At 47.0% G+C, this 19,986-nt stretch overlaps 1 protein-coding gene across 5 annotated transcripts in view; it reads right to left on the reverse strand.

Moving 5' to 3' along the window:
* FBXW5 (F-box and WD repeat domain containing 5) overlaps window positions 1-19,986 on the reverse strand; it is a 1,165,047-nt gene that overhangs the window by 629,787 nt on the left and 515,274 nt on the right. The gene's annotated exons all lie outside the window — the stretch shown is intronic.

The raw sequence follows: 19,986 nt of genomic DNA on the forward strand, positions 1-19,986 counted from the left end.
TGTGTTGTCTGTTAGAATCAACACCTGCCCTGGAAGAAGTAACTCCTTGAAAGCCATTAATGCAAACTGGACTGCTAACATCTCTTTCATGTTGATATGTAGATGCTGTAGTCTGGCAGGCCACTTGTCTTGTATCCACTTTCCATTTAGATGAGCACTCGAAGCAATGTCCGAGGCATCTGTCGTTAAGATCTGACTTGCCTCTGGCCGGGTCACAGAGAGTCCCTTGTTTAGGTGACATTCCTGAGCCCACCACAAGAATTCTTTTGAAGGCAAGGTATTATTTGAATGACAGTGTCCAAATCCTGGCAGTGCTGTGTCCATACATTTTTGAGATACCATTGTAACTTCCTCATATGCAGTTTGGCATTGGGAAGCACCAGAATACAAGATGCCATGAACCCTAATGCTTGAAGGACTGTCCTTGCAGTCAGCACGGACTGATGAGATAGTTGATGGAAGTAAAGTGACAGACTCTTTTGTTTGTCCGGGGTTAAAAGGCCATCTGGGCTGCTGTATTCAGTCTCACACCCAGAAAGCACATGTCTTGAGAGGGTACTAGACTGGACTTTATTTCGTTCACAGAATACCCTAGGCATCTTAGCACTGCGATAACATATTCCAGGTGCTGTAGAAGAACTTCCTTTTCTTGAGCCAGAATCAGGCAGTCGTCCAAGTAAGGATAGATTTGAATTCCTTGAAGCCTGAAGTAAGCTATCACTGGAGCCAGAACCTTTGTGAATACTCTGGGCGGTAGATAAGCCAAAGGGCAATGCAGAGAACTGATAATGAGAATTTCCAGCTCGAAACCGCAGATACTTCCTGCAACTTAGCCTTATAGGCACATGAAGGTAAGCTTCTTTGAGATCTAAAGTTACCATCCAGTGATCTTTGCCCAGCAGAGGTAAAAGCTGTTGTAACGTCAACATCTTGAACTTGGGAATGTCCAGATAAGTGTTGAGGATAGATAAATCCAAAATTGGTCTCCACGTGTTTCCCTTCTTTGGTACAAGGAACAGGCGAGAATAAAATCCTAGGCCCCTTTCTGATACAGGGACTGGCTGAATGGCCCCTATGTGAAGTAACTGAGAAACTTGCTTGTGAGCCTCTTTTCTTTGTGGAGGAGGAACGTCTGGCATGCCTTTGAAAGGGGCATTGTATGGAAATAAAATCTGTAACCGTGGTGAATGATATCCAACACCCATTTGTCTTGAGTAATTAAATCCCAATTTTCTTTGAAAAGAGACAGTCTTCCTCCCAAAGGAGCTGCCAAACGTGAATCTGCTGGCAGCTGAAAAGACAGGTCATTGGGTCTGTTTACGAAAGGACTGACCCCTGCCCTCACCAGAAGTCTGAGCAGGTGAACTCCTGTTCTAGGCCTAAAAGAACCTTGAGCCCTGCCCCTACCACGTCTAGACCTACCCCTAGACTGAGAATCATAAGCAGGATATGTCCACCCCTTAGCAGGCCAATTTCTACTAAACTTGGTGGCTGCACCTGCAAAAAATCTTTAACAGTTTGCATAGACTTAGCTTTGTCCTCCATTTTCTTTAAAACTGCTTCCACAGGCGATCCAAACAACACATCAGACTGTAAAGGAGCATCCAAAATCCTTGTCTTAACATGCTCAGCTAAATTCTGATCCTTCAACCAGGCATGCCTGCGAAGAACAGAACTGGTAGCAGCCACCCTCGAGGAGGCCTGTACAGCATCAAAACCACATTGCAAAGAATGCTTACCCACTTGTTCAGACACATGAACCAAATCCAGCAACTCTTTACACTCAATACCTTCCGCCAAAGCATCCACCTTAGATTTCAATTGTGAAAGGAGATAATTCTGATATTTTAGCATGTGAAACTGACAATTCAAAGCTCTCATGGCTAGAGTGGAAGAAGTATACACTTTCTTTCCCCACCTATCCAAAGCCCTTGCCTCTTTATCAGTGGGAACAGGATTTTTAACCACAGAAGCCTTTACACCCTTAGGCCCTTGAGAAATAGTTTCAGGGTCCGCCCTAGGACTCTTAAACAAATATTTATGAGCTTCGGGCACCCTATAATATCTATCAGGCTTAACAGGAGCAGGAGGCAAAGAATCAGGGTTCAGGGAAGCCTCTGTAAAAACATCTTCCACCACATTCAACACAGGAGGAATAGCTAAAGGCCTATGCTGGGGTAAAAACAAGAACTCCCTAAGCCTTTTCCTGGAATCAGAGTAATCCTGGCCTTCCCATTTAAAGTGCTCCCTCATGGAATGCAAAGTCTCTGAAAATGAGAAATCCTCAGGCGGAGAAGCTGTAGGAGTGGAATCATCCACATCAGAATCAGAATAAGTGGGATACTCCTGCATATCTTCCACAGAAGATTCTGAAGCCTCTGAACACTGTTCAAAACTATCAAACTCTGGTTCCACCCTAGGCCTCTTATCAGGCGGGGCATAGAACCCCTAATCATAGTAATCAAATCTTCTGCCATTTTAAGCATATGTTTCTTAGGTACAGAACCCGAAATGCTAGGAGAAGCCCCCACTGAAGCTGAACTAGGCCTACCTCTTAAAGAAGTTTTGGCAACAGAAGGAGAGGCTCTAACTACCTTGGGAAGAGAGGGAAGAACAGTCACCTGAGAAGCCCCTCAGCCTGGCCTACCTCCTGAGAAGGCACATCCTGTAAGAGTATAGTTTCTGCCTGGGACTCCATGGAAACTCCTGGCAAAACCTCCGGCTCCACTGAGCCTTCTAAAGAACCGACGTCCGGGACTGCCGGTTCCTCAACCCTAGGCTTCACAGTTTTATCCTTGCGCTTCTTGGAGGAAGCGGGCGTGGGAGCATCCGACGGCATTTTATAATTGCAACGCTTCCCAAACACTAACCTGGCACAGTCTAACCTCCTCTTAATAGTGCGTTTGTTAAACCTAGCACAAGAGCGGCAACCAACAACGTCGTGCTCAGGCCCTAAACAAGGTATACACAAGGTATGATAATCCCTATGAGGTATCTGTTTCCCACAAGAAATACAGTTATTCACTTTTTCTGACATCCGGTAAAATACTGAAGCAAGAAAAAACCAAAATGTTCCCCAACGGGGTACTTAGCCAACTCTGTTTCGGTCTGAAACTCCGGTTTCGGAAATATTTCAGTACGCCACCCTGCACTCGCAAAACTGCTTCTGCATCGGACCATGCGGCAAAAAAGACTGAGGATATGACGTCGGTCATGCGCATTAGTACCCTGACGTACTGACGTCAGTCTAATGCGCCCTGACCGACGTCAGCCTTATACTCTGGTATTCGGGCCGACTGGACGCGGACTATACCCAATAGTCAGGACTGCAGCAATGGAAGACGAAGAACATCCTCAGGCCCCGGGGCTCAGCTGTCCAAGGACAGGGGGACTGCCAAAGACCCAGTCTCGGTATGCAGGGAAGGAGCTGGGGAGACCGTGGAGGTAGCCAAAGATGATTTGGCTAACGCACTCCTCATAGCCTTGAAGGCGGGACCACCAGAATCCTGGGAGGGTCCCACCTCCGTGGCCACGACGGTAAATGGCACTCCCGCAGCCGATGCACCGAGAGGAAGACTTGGGACCGAAAACATCAATCCTGAAGCATCCCCCCCGGGGCCGACGGAAGAAGTCCGCGTACCGAACTCCGACCCAAGAGCCGGAGTTGGAGTAAGGGTCGGGCCCGACCCTAAAACCTCCACCGGTTCCACCAGCACCGGCTCCAACGGTGCCGTGGCTGTTGGAGAAGGAACCATAGTAGCAAGGTGGACCATCGGCTCCGAAGCCAAATGGGCTGGAGCCGAAACTAACTTTTGGAACACCGGAGACTGGAAGAGTCTTAGGAGCACCCTGTCAATGTCCGAATCAGACATCTTGGATGATCTGGACGATACTGATCGGGTCCGAACCGATTTCTCCATCGGCTCCAAAGGACTAGGGGACCGGCTCCGAATGGATTCTATAATTATCGGCTCCGAGGGAGATCTCAAGGCAATTTCCCTCGGTGCCGATGAGGACTTCGGCCCGAAGGGAAGAGTCTGAGCAGCACCTCGGCTCCAATATCAGGGGAGCCGATGAAGGTGACCCGCCTCTCGATGCCCCAGTCCTCGGCTCCAAACCAGAGGGGTCGAGACTGGAGGCATCGAGGCAGACTGTTCCCGCCCGGCTCAAGTCCGTGGAGCCGATGGAGAAGTCTGCCTAGGTTTGGCAGTCGGTTCCGACTGACTGGTCAGAGCCGCTTTCTTCTTTTTGAAGGAGGAGAAGAAGATAAAGCCTCCTCGAAGGATGGCTTAATTAACCCCTAAGGATTAATTTGGTTTCCTCTCCTGGAGGACCCTTGATGAGAAGGCGTGACACACGCTACATGATTGTTGTAGGTGCTTGGCCTAAACAATAAGCACGAGGAGTGGTCGTCTGTTATGGACATCTTATAACCACACCTCGCGCATTTTTAAACCCGGAGGGTCTATGCTCTTGGACATGACTAAAGAGATAACACACCTATCTAAAGAGAGATAACACCAAAACTAGCAGTTTAAGTTCAAAAATATAAAGTTTTTTTTTTTTTTTTTATGACACAACAAAACAGTTGCCAAAAACACAGAAAGAGAGGTCAAGACCTCTAACTAAAAGTACTTGACCCACAAATAAACGCTAGAATAGCAAAAAAAGGAAGGCCCTCTAACTAAACGGAAACCTTCCCTTAACGAAAAGACAAATTTCTCAACAAATTCACCAAATACACACAGTATCAACAATAGCTGTTAAAACAGCTTTTGGGTTCAAAACAAGCAAATTCCTGACAGGAAAAGCCTAAATAAATTAGTACTTAGCCCAGCCAAGTTGAGACCACGTCTTAGCTTGTAAGCGGCAAACGAGATCTGGGGGATTACATCCTGGGATAAGAAATAGCTCAGCCAATAAGAGGCCTCGCTCTATAGCATAGCGTGCCGAGTCGGAGCAGAGGGATCGGCTCCGAGCCCATCAGTACAGAATGTAGGTGAGATAGGATCACATAACATCCTTAGTTTTATCCAAGTAGTAACGTAGCTGCCTGTGAATGTCCAAGGAATGCAGGAGTCTTTCTCCTTTGTTCTGCGGATTTGGAAAGAAGGTGGGTAAATGGATGGTTTGATTAAGAGCCACACCGGATACCACCAGGAGGGGTTAGTTCGTAGAGAAACTCTGTCTTGATGAAAAATGAAGAAAGGCTCTACCGCCATTAGAGCCTGAAGCTCTGAGACTCTTCTGGCTGAAGTAATTGCTAGCAGCAGGGCAGTCTTCCATGATACAAACTTTACGTCAGCTGAGAAAGCTGGCTCAAAAGGAGGTAGCGTAAGTTTTTCAAGAGCAAAATTGAGGTCCCAAGTTGGTGTTGGTGCTCTCCTGGGAGGCCTAATGTTTTTGGCCCCTCTAAGAAACTGCCTTAGAAGTGGATGTGAAAATAAGGGAGGATCCGTGTTGTAATGAGCTGAAATAGTTGACGCGTGGATTTTAATAGATGAAAAAGAAAGTCCTTTGTGTAACATCTCAGTTAAATATTGTAGAATCTGAGGTATGTCTGGCAGAAGGGTATTTTGGCCTTTAGCTTGGTTCCAGGCTTTCCTGGTGCTGGGCCTCCTAGCCTCCAGAATAACATCCATAACAACTTGTGAAAGAGGGGCTTGGCTGTTTGCTTATGAGATTTGCCATGCAGCCAAATTTACGGTTTTGAGCTGGCTGTGTAGAATCTGACTGTCTTGCTGTTTGAGCAGATGAGAAAGTTGTGGTAAAATCCACGGTGGGCCCTGGGCCATATTCCTTAACAGTGGGTACCAGTGCTGGCGTGGCCAGTCTGGGGCAATGAATATCATTCATAGTCTCTCCATCCTGACTTTCAGCAGCACCTTTGTGAGAAGGGGCAATGGAGGGAAGGCATATACTGACAGAATTTTCCAACTGAATGAGAGTGCGTCCACTTTCCAAGCTTGATGGTGAAATGTCCTTGTGCAAAATTTTGTTAGCTGATAGTTTTGGGGGCTAGCAAACAGGTCTATGTCTGGGTGCCCCCATTTTTGAGTTATCATTGCAAATACTTGTGGATCCAGTTTCCACTCGTGGGGATCCATGATGTTTCTGCTTAGCTCGTCTGCCAATGTGTTCTTTTTTCCTGGCAGGAATTGAGCTTGTACTTGGTAAGCCAGTGATGTGTTCCACAAGGTCATTGCTTGCCTGCATAGAGGGTAGGAGTGTGTACCCCCTTGTTTATGTACCACATTACTGTGGTGTTGTCTGTCCTTATTATAAGCTGTCCTGGATGTAAGAGCTTATTATAAGCTGTCTTGGATGTAAGAGGTCCTTGAAGGCTGTCAAGGCATTCTGTACAGCTAGCATTTCTTTTTGATTGATGTGCAGATTTCTTTGATCTGCAGTCCATATGCCTTGAACGCACCGTCCTGCCATGTGTGCCCCCCAGGCATCTGTTGTCATAGTTTGCCTGGCTGGGGGTAAGGTGAAAGGCTGACCCTTGTTGAGGTGACATGCCTGTGACCACCATAGAAACTCCTGTTGAAGGCAGGGAATGAGAGGTATCATTGTTTCCAAGCTGTGGCTGTGTTGATTCCATAACCTTTTTAGGTACCATTGTAATTTCCTCATATGCAGTTTTGCAAATGGTATTAGTAGTATGCAAGATGCCATGAAGCCCAAAGCCTGTAGAATTTTTCTTGCAGGGAGTTGGGTCTTTGTTGCCATTGTTTTGAAGTATTGAGTTAGCTGTAGTTATTTGTCTGGCGTCAGTTAAGCCATCTGGGCCGTTGTATTCAAGCTGGCACCCAGGAATGTCATATTTTGAGAGGGCACTAGTTTTGATTTATTTTCGTTTACTGTGTACCCTAGGCAACTTAGAAGGTGTTTTACAAAAGCCAGATGATGTAAGAGAGTGTCCTTGCTTTCTGCTTGGATGAGGCATTCATCCAGGTATGGACATATTTGAATTCCTCTGTCTGCAGTATGCAATTACTGGTGCCAGGCATTTTGTGAAGACCCTGGGCACAGTAGATAAGCCAAAGGGCAGTGCAGAGAATTGGTAGTGGGTTGAACCTGCAATGAAGCGGAGGTATCTTCTGCAATTCTGTCTGACAGGGACATGCAGGTATGCCTCCTTGAGGTCCAACATTACTAGCCAAGCTTTCTTGCCCAACATGGGAAGAAGCTGCTGTAGTGTTAGCATCTTGAATTTGGGTACTTGCAAGACGGTGTTTAGAATTGAAAGGTCCAGAATGGATCTCCAAGCATTGTCCTTTCTGGGGACTAGAAAGAGCCTTGAGTAAAATCCTTGGCCTTGCTCCTGTGTAGGTACCAGTTGAATGGCTCTCATGTCCATGAGAGCTGTAATTTGTTTTTGTGCCTCTGGCCATTGACTTTGTGGCAGGCTTGGCATGCCTTTTATCCTTGGCAAGGTGTGGAAATGGAATCTGTATCCTTGTGAGATAATGTCTAGGACCCATTTGTCCTTTGTGACGATGTGCCAGTTGTCTGCAAAAAGTGCTAATTTTCCTCCCAAGGGAGCTGCCAAGAGAGTTTTGCTTGGCAGTTTGAGGTTTAAGTCATTGTGTTTGCCTTCTAGTAATTTGGGACCGGTCTTCTCCTCCCTTCTGTGTTGCAGTGCCCCATTGGTGAGGTTTGTAAGGGATTTGTGCTTGTCCTCTGCCCCTTGGGCACCTGTATTTACCCCTCTGTGGTTTGTCAGAAGCTGGAAAGGACCAATTTTTTGTTGGCCAATTTCTGCTGAAGCGTGGGGGCTGTACCTGTAAGAAATCTTTGACCGTCTGCATAGATTTTGCCTTATCCTCCATTTTCTTTAAAACCTCTTCTGCTTTAACCCCAAATAACACATCCTGCTGTAAGGGTGCATCAAGTAACTTTGCTTTAACATGATCAGGCAGAGTTTGTTCCTTTAACCAAGCATGCCTATGTATAACAGACCCAGTAACAGCTGCTCTACAAGAAGCTTCCAAGGAATCAAATCCACATTGTAAAGTATGTTTGCCCACCTGTTCAGCTGCATGCAACAGATCTTGCATTTCCTTGAATTCAGACTGTTGAGGGTGCATGCTCATATTTTGTTTTATTTGAGACATTAGGAATTGCTGGTATTTAAGCATGTGAAATTGACAATTTAGTGCTCTCATAGCCAGAGTAGCTGAGGTGTAAACCTTCTACCCCCACCTATCTAGTGCTCTGGAGTCCCTTTCAGAGGGTACAGGATTTTTGGCCATAGAAGCCTTAACCCTTTTGGGACCCTGGGAGATTGCCTCTGGATCAGCAACAGGGCTTTTGAAAAATAATGTTTGTGAGTTAGGCACTCTATAGTATCTATCTGGTTTGGCTGGAGCAGGAGGCAGAGAATCTGGATTTAGACTAGATTCTAAAGAAACATCATCCACAATGTCTAAAACTGGGGGGATAGCAAGTGGTCTGTGCTGGGGGAGTAAAAGAAACTCTAGGAGCCTTTTCTGTGAGTCGGAGTTGTCCTGACCTCCCCAGTGGAAATGTTCCCTCATGGTATGTAAGGTTTCCCCAAAGGAATAGTCTTCAGGGGGAGAAGCTGAGGGAATGGAATCTTCAGCATCAGAATCTTCATAAGGGGGAAAGGAGTAATTCTGCTCCTCAGAGGAGCCTGAGGAAAAAGACACTTGATCAGAGGAGGCATAATCCTCCTCTTGTCTAGGCCTTTTGTCGGAGGGGGGTTGGGAACCCCTGATTAAAGAAATCAAATCTTCAGCCATTTTAAGCATCTGTTTCTTAGGCATGGGGCCTTGAACTGGAGACTGAAGTGCAGTCTTTTTTGGTTTAAGAGGAGTCTTAAGCTTAGCATAAGATTTTATGGTGAGAGTAGTCGGTCTGAAGACACCTTCTGAAACAGAAGGTGTTTCTATAGCACCGGCTTCTCCTTCTGCAATTTCGTCGGTAGGGCCTAAAGAAAATGGCTGCGTCGGCCTAGAACTCTCTGCTAGAGAATCCAAAGCGGTCTGGGGTTCTGATTCCGCGGTAGCCAGGGGCTGCGGAGGCGCCTCACTGAAAACCGGAGAACCGGCAACCGGCCCAGCTGAGGCCTCGGAGTCTGGCTTGGATCTAGGCTGCCTGTCTTTATCTTTGCGTTTTTTTATGCACTCCGGTAGTCGGTTGCTCCGACAGCATAGTGTAATTAAATTCCCTACCGAAGTAGTGTCGTGCAAAATCAAAGCGTCACTTTATAGTTCGCTTATTGAACCTAGCACAAAACCGACAACCAGTGACGTCGTGGTCTGGGCCTAGGCAAGGTATACAATAAGAATGAAAGTCCTTATGAGGTATTTGCTTCCCACAAGAAATGCAATTGTTAACTTTTTTCTGACATCGGACTGAGGCAAGAAAAGGTTCCCCAACGGGGTACTTAGCTTTGAAGACTTCGGACTGAAACTCGATTCGAAAATCTCAGGTGTCGGCCGACTGGCACTTGCGAACTGCTTCTGCTTCGGACACCGCGCAGCAAGAAAGACTGAAGAAAATGGCGTCGGATGCCGCTTACATACCCCTGCCACACCGTCGTCAGGGAAGAAGTGACAGCAACCGACGCCGGACCAAGACTTTGGAATTCGGGCTGACTGCGGGACCGCCTGACGGCAGGATAACCCAAGTGTGATGACTGCAGCAGGGTAACACGATGAACATCTCTTGGAGCCTTTTCTTGAGCCTTGAACTGGAGACTGAAGTGCAGGCTTTTTTGGTTTTAGAGGAGTCTTAATCTTAGCATAAGATTTTATGGTGAGAGTAGTCGGTCTGAAGACACCTTCTGAAACCGAAGGTGTTTCTACAGCACCGGCTTCTCCTTCTGCAATGTCTTCGGTAGGGCCTAAAGAAAATGGTTGCGTCGGCCTAGAACTCTCTGCTAGAGAATCTTAAGTGGTCTGGGGTTCTGATTCTGCAGTAGCCAGGGGCTGCGTAGGCACCTCACTGAAAACCGGAGGACCGGCGACCGGCCCAGCCGAAGCCTCGGAGTCTGGCTTGGATCTAGGCTGCCTGTCTTTATCTTTGCATTTTTTATGCATGCCGGTAGTCGGTTACTCCGACGGCATAGTGTAATTAAATTTCCTACTGAAGTAGTGTCGTGCAAAATCAAAGCATCGCTTTATAGTTCGCTTATTGAACCTAGCACAAAACCGGCAAACAGTGACGCCGTGGTCTGGGCCTAGGCAAGGTATACAATAAGAATGAAAGTCCTTATGAGGTATTTGCTTCCAACAAGAAATGCAATTGTTAACTTTTTCTGACATCGGACTGAGGCAAGAAAAGCTTCCCCAACGGGGTACTTAGCTTTGAAGACTTCGGACTGAAACTCTATTCGAAAATCTCAGGTGCCTGCCGACCAGCACTTGCTAACTGTTTCTACTTCGGGCACCGCGCAGCAAGAAAGACTGAAGAAAATGGCGTTGGATGCCTCTTTTATACCCCTAGCGCAGTGACGTCAGGGAAGAAGCGACAGCAACCGACGCCAGACCAAGACTTTGGAATTCGGGCCGACTGTGGGACCGCCTGACGGCAGGATAACCAAAGTGTGATGACTGCAGCAGGGTAACACGATGAACATCCTTAAGTAGACGCCTGATCTGGACTGATCGGGGGGGTGGGGGACCTGTTCAATGGCTCGTTTGAGAAGCAGCTTCGAAACCTCTAGAGCTGCGGCCTTTCTGTGAGCGTGTGGAACATCCGGGTGGTGTTTTGGAACATTTGGAGGGGCAACTAATGGGTTAGTGTAACCTCTGGATATAATCTGCAACACCCAGCGATCTGTTGTAATGGACTTCCATGCCGCTGGGTGCAAGGGCAATCTCCAACTGCCTCCGGAATAGGACAGCTGGGCAACCCCTCAGAGCTGCTGAGCAGGTCTATCAGAAAAAGGCTCCCTAGACCTAAAATTCCTGGGACCCCCTCTACCTCTGGGTCGGCGTCGATCCAGTCCCCCTCTGCCTCTGGGGGAATAGTTGTCCTGAGAATCCCAGAAAAACTGAGATTTTCGGAACCACATCTTCTTTTGCCCTCTGATTCCTAGAGAAGCGGATCCTGACGGCAGACAAAGTCTTCCCGTCTTTTTCACTCTGGACAAGTGTGTCACATACTATCTTCCCGAAAAGGGAAGAACCGTCATAGGGAGCATTAATAAACAACACCTTGAAAGGGTCCGCAAACTGACACAACCTGAGCCAGGCATGACGCCTCATGGCTATGCCTGTCCCGGCCAACCTAAGCTGCTCCTTCCATGGCATGAGAAAGGAGCTGCATAGAAGTGCTTGAGACTGACTTCAGAGTAGACATTTCCGCAGAGAACAACTGTTTGTCCTGTGGCGATAAGGACTCTGGGGGCGACTCAGCGAATTCCGATGCTAGGTCTCGCTGAAGCAGTCACATGTGCCAAATAATTCAGCGCACAGATTGAAAAGGTCGCAGAGGAATAAACGAGCTTCCCAAACCTATCCACCGACCTGGAGTCCTTTGTCTGGTGGGTGGACTGAGGAACTCTCCTGCACTAGTACCTTCTTGGTGACCGCTGTGACCAACATAGCATTTTGACCAAAGTTGTCTGTCAGAAGGGGGAGATAAAATCTTGTCGGGGCTTTTGGGGATGGGCTCTACGGTGTCAGGCTCCTTCCATGCCCATGTGGTGATAAGGTCCACCAAGAGGTCCGCTGGCGGAGACACCCAGGAAATAGATGGGCCCGTGCCAAAGGCCTCCAGGAACACTGACTGATCCCCAGAAGGTTTTGGGGCTGACCAACCTCCCCTCTGGCAGAGGATCTTCATGATTTCTCCGAAGGAGACGTCTTCGGGAGGTGACCTGGGGGAACCTTTTCCATCAAGGTCAGTGTCTGTAGTGAGGGCCTCGGGGGAGTCAAAGTGCCTCCTTTTGCACTTGCGCTTAAGGTGACCCTCTTCAGTGGGACTCTCTGAAGAGAACTCTTGAGCCGCAGGGGGTTCCTCAGGGGAAATAACCGGGGATCCTCTGGCACGGGCTGTCCTTGAGACAGGATGAAGGGAGTCCTCGCCAAATCCAGAGGTGTCTGGGTGGAATCCGAGGGGATGGACTGGGGTCTCAATCCCTGGGAGAGAACCCTCTCCACTACTTCGAAGGCCGAAGGAGAGCATACCTCCTTGGCACCCAGCAAGGAAGAAGCCCTCCCCGGAGCTGAAGCTAGGGTAGCCCGAGGTCTGAGGAAATGGGTCGGATCCGAAAGAGGCGGAGCCGAAGAATCCATTTCCTCGGGTCCAACTCCCTGTCCGTGGCTCCGAGAGTCACTCGGCTCCGAACTAGTCTGATCCGAGGAACTCAAGGTAACAGATGGAGTCGAGGTTGGAGGAACCGTCGGCGCCGAGCTACCAGTTCTGAAAAATCTTGGATCCAAGAGCCCCGAAGCCAAAGTAAGGATTGGGGAAGGAGAGATGGGGTAGAAAAAAGGCATGGAGGTCCCCCCTCTGGAGGGAGAGGGGCCTAGCAAGACTCCCATCTGTATTTGAGTCTGAATGAATCTCCACATCATCCTGTCCATGTCTAAGTCTGATAAGCTCCGAGTCGATCGTGAAGAAGCCACCTACTCTGGCTGGTATGCGCAGTGAGGGCGAGGAAGCCCTCGGATCCGAAGGTTCCAGCGGCTCCGGTGAAAAACAAGGTGACCGAAGCCGTGGAGAAATTGGCCTCATGGACTTAGAAGGGGGACTAAGGAAGAGCTCCCTGTCTGGGGATCTCTTGCGAGGTCTATCCCTTTTCTTGTCCTTATCCTCCTTGCACCTTTCTCTGTCCTTTTGTCTTTGTCCGCTATACTGACTGTATCATTTTCCTTGCCTGACCCAGCACCAGAAGAAATGTGAGTTTGAGTCCCTGTCTGGGTGGGAGGTCGAGTACTAGGTACCGAGGCCATGGCAGACTTCCAGCATAGATGCAGGGAGAAGGTCTTCCGATCCCTGAGGGCTCTAGGGTTGAACCCAGTGCAGACTGCACATTGAGTCGACAAATGGGACACTCCCAAACAAATAACACACAGAGTGTGACCATCAGCTGGGGAGAGCTTATGGCCACACACTGTGCATTTCTTAAATACTGATTTTGGCTGATCGTCCTGCACCAAACACCACTACCTACAAAATCACCACACACAACACACGTAGGGGAAGGGCAGACCTAACGACTACTTCTACAGAGTTTTACAACAAAAAACTTTTTTTTTTAAACTAACCGACAAACAAGCGATATACTAGTGGGGGAGGAAGGGAAACAACTAACTCAGACAGAATAAAGACAAAGTATTTATAAACTTACTATCCCTGAGCTCAGAGCGAAGGAGACCAGGATGCTCACTACTGGCACAACAAACGAGATCTGAGGGAAGGTAGGAGATGGTAGTCATTATGGGTAGGGGGAGGAGCTCGGAGCAGATGCTAGAAAAAAAATTGCTGGCTCGGATCCGAATACCTACATGTTGCAGATAAAATGAAGTTAACTATTTCAGATCTCCCCGTTTTTTTAAGTGGAGGAAGTCCAATGTTTTGATCTCTGCATTCCCTGTTGCTGCTGTCTGAGGGCTCTGCTTCCCCAGGGTCTGGGCTGAACTGACCTGGTGGGAGCAGGAAAGGACCAGTGCTTGGCGGGGCAATGCCTGCTGAACCTGGGTGGCTGGACCTGTAAGAAATCCTTAACTGTCTGCATAGATTTAGCTTTTTCTTCCATCTTTTTTAAGAACTCTTCTGCCTTAGTGCCAAATAAGTTGTCTTTGTGCAAGGGTGCATCCAACAATTTAGCTTTAACATGGTCTGGCAAGGCCTGTTCCTTAAGCCATGCATGTCTTCGAAGGACAGAACTGGCGACTGCTGCCCTGCAAGAAGCTTCTAGAGTGTCAAACCCACAGTGCAAGGTGTGTTTAGTTACTTGACTTGCAGAATGCATTAACTCTTGTAACACTTTAGATTCTGCACAAGCAGGAAAGGAAGACACTTTGAGGAGTTCAAGGGTATTTTGCTGACATTTTAGCATATGGAACTGGCAAATATAGTGCTCTGATAGCAAGAGTAGCAGAGGTGTACACTTTTACCCCATCTGTCTAGTGCAAGGGAATACCTATCTGAGGTGGGTGGGATTCTTAGCAGAGGTTGCTTTAATTCCTTTAGGCCCTTGAGAAATTACCTCAGAGTCAGCAGTAGAATTTTTAAACAGAAATTTGTGTCAGTCAGGGACTCTAATACCTGTCTGGTTTTCTGAGTGCAGAAGGGAGGGTGGCAGGAGTCAAACTGGATTCCAGGAAACCATCCTCCACAACATCCTGGACTGGGGGAATGTCCAGGGGTCTGTGCTGTGGAAGATCCAAGAATTCCCGAGTCTCTTTTTAGACTGAGGGTAGTCCTGACATTCCTACTAGAAATGCTCTCTAAAGGTATGAAGGGTTTCCCCCAAAGGAAAAGTCCTTGGGAGGAGAGGCTGAAGGAATGGAGTCCTTTGCATCAAAATCCTCATAAGCAGAGAGTGGTTGCATGTCTTCATATTGAGATGCATCAGTCTCATCAGATTCCTGTTGAGACAAAAAGTACAGTTGTGTACACTTACCATAAATGTAGATGTTTGTATTCACTGTTGCAGTCATTACATTTGGGTAATCTGCTGGCAGGTTGCCCTCAGTCGGCCTTAATAACAAAGTCTTGGGTTCTGCGTCGGTTGCGGTCTCCTCTTCCATGACGTCAGGGGTATAAAACATGCAGCCAATGCCATTTTATTCAGTTTTTCTTTCCCCAGATGTCAGGTGCCCCCCAAATGGGGAGCAAAAAATATATATATAAATAAACAGTAAATATATAAATGCACTTTTTAGAAAATGGCGTCGGCTGATGCTTTTATACCCCAGACGCTCTGACGTCGGGGAAAGTGCGACATCAGCCGAGGCCAGACCCAGACTTTGGAATCCGGCCGACCGAAGGGCTGCCTGAGGCAGGACAACCCATATGTTATGACTGCAGATGCATCCTTGAAGGACATCTTTACCTTCAACTAAAAGCAAATACACCACAAAGGCTTTTGAGTATAGTGAAGGAAAGAAAAGGTACAGAAAGGGGGATGGCGGGTGGGTAACCCGGACTGCAACAGTGAATACACTCTAACATCTACATTTATGGTAAGTGTACACAACTGTACTATGTTCTTCGTGTTTCACTGTTACAGTCATTACAGTTGGGTAGAATCCCAAAGCTATGGATGGGAGGATGGAACTACACAGCATTAGGAGCGGCTATAAGGCCCTACAGGACTGCAGTGGCAAAGCCTGCCCTGGCCCTGGATTTGGAGAAGAGAGGTAAATGATAATGCTTTGTGAAGGTATGAACAGAGCTCCAAGTAGCAGCTTCTAGAATGTCTTTGGTTGGGACCCCTCTGAGAAAAGCTGCTGAAGGAGAGGCAGCCCTGGTGGAATGTGATCTAATCCCCTTGGGCACAGGTTAACCACGGTACAAATAGCAGAAACGAATGCAGTGGCTTATCCATTTAGAAATAGTCTGCTTTGATATAGCCTTCCCCTCTGACCCTGCAGCAAATGCTACCAGTAGTTGCTCAGACTTTCTTAGAGATTTGGTCCTATTTACGTACAATCTTAGTTGTCTGTGTACATCCAATGAATGCAATCCCCCTTGTTCTGCGGACTTGGGTAAAATGTTGGCAGGTGAATGGTCTGGTTTACAGCCATACTGGATAGCACCTTAGGCATGAAAGGAGGACTGGTCCTGAGGAACACCCTGTCCTTGTAAAATATAATAAAAGGCTCCACTGCCATGAGAGCCTGTAGTTCTGAAACCCTTCTTGCTGAAGTGACTGCCAAAAGAAAAGCTGTTTTCCAAGATAGAAATTTTATATCCGCAGTAGCTGCTGGTTCAAAAGGAGGCAGGGTGAGTTTTTCCAGCAGAAAATTGAGGTCCCGTGCAGGAGTTGGTGCTCTTCTGAGAGGCCTTAAATTTTTGGCCCCTCTAAGATACTGTTTAAGCAGTGGATAAGAAAAGAGGGGAGGCTCTGTGTTGTAATGAGCCGAGATGGCAGAGGCATGGATTTTTATTGAAGAAAAAATTGTCAAGCATCTCTGTCAAATATTGTAAAATCTGAGGAATATTGGGCTTTGCTGTGTCTATTCCTTGTGCTTGGTTCCAAGCACAGAATCTCTTCCATTTATCAGCATAAGATTTTCTAGTACTAGGCCTTCTGGCTTCCAAAATGACATCCATCACATATTTACTGAGAGGTGTTGTTTGAATAATTAGTTGATTAGCCATGCTGCAAGATTCAGAGTTGGGAGCAGTGTGTGCAGAATTTGATAGTTCTGCTGAGACAGTAGATGAGGTATTTGAGACAAATACCATGGAGGAAGGTGAGACATATTCCTTAGAAGCAGGTACCCAGTGCTGGCGAGGCCAGTCCGGAGCAATTAGGATAATTTTTGTTTTTTCCTGTCTGACTTTTAGTAAGACCTTGGAGAGTAGAGGCAGAGGGGGAAATGCACAGATTGATAGGTTTTTCCAGCTGAAGGATAGAGCATCCACTTTCCATCCTTTTTTATGATGAGTTCTTGTGCAAAATTTGTCCAACTGATTATTTTGGGGAGAGGCAAATAGATCTATGTCTGGGCTCCCCCATTTCTGTGTCAACTCGCTGAAGATTTGTGGATCCAGTTTCCATTTGTGCGGGTCCATAAGATTTCTGCTTTGGTCTGCCAGGGTATTTTGCTTTCCTGGCAGGAATTGAGCTTGAAGATGTATTTGGTAAGTCAAGGCTGTGTTCCACAAAGCCATGGCTAGTCTGCAAAGGGGGTAGGAATGTGTACCCCCCTGCTTATTTATGTACCACATAACTGTGGTGTTGTCTGTCTTTATCAGTAGATGTTCTGGATGAAGTAAGTCCTTGAAGGCTGTCAGGGCATTCTGAACAGCTAGCATCTCTTTCTGGTTGATATGCAGATGCATTTGGTTTGGGCTCCATTTGCCCTGAATGCATCTCCCTGCCAGGTGGGCCCCCCCCAAGCATTATCTGATGCGTCTGTAGTCAGGGTTTGGGTGGCAGGGGTAGAGTGAATGACAAACACTTGTTTTGGTGACATGTCTCTGCCCACCAAAGAAACTCCTGTTGTAGGCAGGGAATGAGAGGAATCATCGTTTCCAGGCTGCGACAATGTTGACTCCATAAACTTTTTAGGCACCATTGAAGTTTCCTCATATGCAGTCTTGCATATGAAATTAGTACCTGGAAGCCTGTAGAATATGTCTTGCAGATAAACTGAGTTTTTGCTGCCATTTGTTTGAAGTATGTTGTCAGTTGCCTTTGTTTGTCTGGCGTGAGGTAAGCCATCTGGGCAGTTGTATTCAAGCTTGCACCCAGGAATGTAATTATTTGAGAGAGTACCAGTTGTGATTTCTTTTCATTTATGGTGTACCCTAGGCATGCAAGAAACCTTTTTACAAACGCCAGATGTTGAAGAAGAGTGTCCTTGTCCTCTGCTTGAATGAGACAGTCGTCCAGATAAGGATAAATTTGCATGCTTCTTTGTCTGCAGAATGCAATTACTGGTGCCAGACACTTTGTAAAGACCCTGGGCACAGTAGATAAGCCAAAGGGCAGTGCAGAGAATTGGTAATGCAAAATACCTGCTTTGAAGAAGAGGTATCTTCTGCATGATTCCCTTAATGGGATATGCAAGCATGCCTCTTTTAAAGTCTAGAGTTACTAACCAAGCATTCCTGCCTAGCATAGGCAGTAGCTGTTGTAAAGTCAGCATTTTGAATTTTGGAATGTTCAGGAACGTGTTCAGAATCGATAAGTCCAGTACTGGATGCCATGAATTGTCTTTTCTGGGTACCAAGAAAAGTCTTGAATAAAAACCTTGTCCTTTTTCCTTTTGTGGTACCGGTTGAATAGCCCCCATATCCATGAGGGACATGACTTGTTTCTGGGCCTCTGCCCACTGGGTTTGTGGCCATCCGTTTGGAAATGGCAAAGTATGGAAATGAAATCTGTACCCCCTGGGATACTATGTTTAACACCCACTTGTCCTGGGTAATTAACTGCCAATTTTGAGCATGAAGTGCTAGTTTTCTCCCCAAAGGGGCTGCCAAAAGATAAGTGCTTGATGATGGTAGAGGAAAGTCATTGAGACTGCTTACTGTAGGGTTGTGCTTTGTTTCCTCCAGATTTGGAGGTGGAGGCACCCCATTGCTTTGACCTGTAAGAACCCTGTGATTAGTATATTGAGTCTGTTGACTGCCTGGATTTGCCCTGAGTGGCTCTGTTGGACACATTAAAGGACCAATGTTTAGTACGCCAGTGCCTACTGAACCTGGGTGGCTGCACTTGCAAGAAATCTTTTTCCAAAGTCTGGGTCCGGCATCGGCTGGTGTCGCCTCCTCTCCGACGTCACAACAGCTGGATTATAAAGGCATCGGCCGACGTCCTCTTCTTCAGTGTTTCTTGCCCCAGATGCCAGGTGCCCTCCTAGGAAGGCTAAATTTGGTGAATGGATAAACAATTCCAGACATGCACAACAGTAATAAACAGATACACCATAGGAGATACCCCCAGCTAATAGGAATAGGGGGAATGGACCCAAAAAGAAGGAAAAGAGGGGAAGGAGGGAGGGAAAATCCGACTGCAGTTGCATATCTATTGGACATCTACATTTATGGTAGGTACAAAACTGTACTATGTCCTTCAAGAATGCAACTGCAGTCATAACATATGGGTTGAATACCATAGCCAAGCTGGGGGTGGATGGAGCTAAGAAAAGGATGGTGTAGCTAAAATGCCCTGCAGGACTGCCGAAGCAAAGCCTGCTTGAGATCTGGGGTATAAAGGCAGGTTGTAGTGCTTGGTAAATGTATGCACGGAGCTCCATGTAGCAGCCTCTAGAATGTCCTTTGTAGCCACTCCTCTTAGGAAAGCTGTGGATGTGGCTATAGCTCTGGTGGAATGTGGCCTAATATTGGCTGGCACACTTTTTCCATGGTAAGAATAGCAGAATCTGATGCAGTGTCCAATCCATTTTGAAATTGTTTGTTTGGAGATTGCTTTTCCCTGCTTTCCAGCAGCATAGGCTACAAACAGCTGGTCAGACGTTCTGGTGGCCTTAGTTCTGTCCAAGTAGTAGCGTAGTTGCCTGTGTACGTCCAAGGTATGTAGCAGTCTTTCCCCTCTATTTTGAGGATTGGGGAAGAAAGTAGGAAGGTGAATAGCTTGATTTAGAGACACCCTGGAAATTACCTTTGGCATGAATGAAGGATTTGTTCTTAGAGAGACACTGTCCTGATGAAAAATGAGGAAGGGAGGTACTGCCATGAGTGCCTGTATCTCCGAGACTCTTCTTGCTGATGTGACTGCCAATAGAAAAAACGTTTTCCATGATAGAAATTGTATCTCTGAGGTTGCTGCTGGCTCAAAGGGAGGAAGAGTTAATTTTTCCAATACGAAATTGAGGTCCCATGCAGGTATTGGTTGTTTTCTGGGAGGCTTGATATTCTTTATCCCTCTGAGGAACTGTCTTAGCAAAGGATGTGAGAATACTGGTGGATCACAATTGTATCTCGCTGAGATTGCTGAGGCATGAATCTTTATGGAGGAATATGAGAGTCCAAAATGAAACATTTCTGCCAAGTATTCCAATATCTGAGGTATACTCAGTACTGTTGTATCTTGACCCCTGTTGGCAGCCCAGAAGCTGAATCTCTTCCACTTGGCTGAATAGGCTTTTCTGGTGGATGGTCTGCGTGCTTTGGAAGCGGAAGGAGTTAAAGTAACCTCCAGGCTGTCAGATGTAATGTTTTCAGGTTTTGGTGAACAGTCCTGTAGTTGTGTTGTGTTAGGAGCAGGGGCCATAGAGGCAGAGGCCACGGCTTGGTCCGAGTTATGCTCAACAGCAACGGGTACCAGTGTTGCTTTGGCCAATCTGGAGCTATCAAAATGCC

The sequence above is a fragment of the Protopterus annectens genome, chromosome 3.part1, assembly GCF_019279795.1.
Source record: "Protopterus annectens isolate FY-2018-M chromosome 3.part1, PAN1.0, whole genome shotgun sequence".
Taxonomy (NCBI): domain Eukaryota; kingdom Metazoa; phylum Chordata; order Ceratodontiformes; family Protopteridae; genus Protopterus; species Protopterus annectens.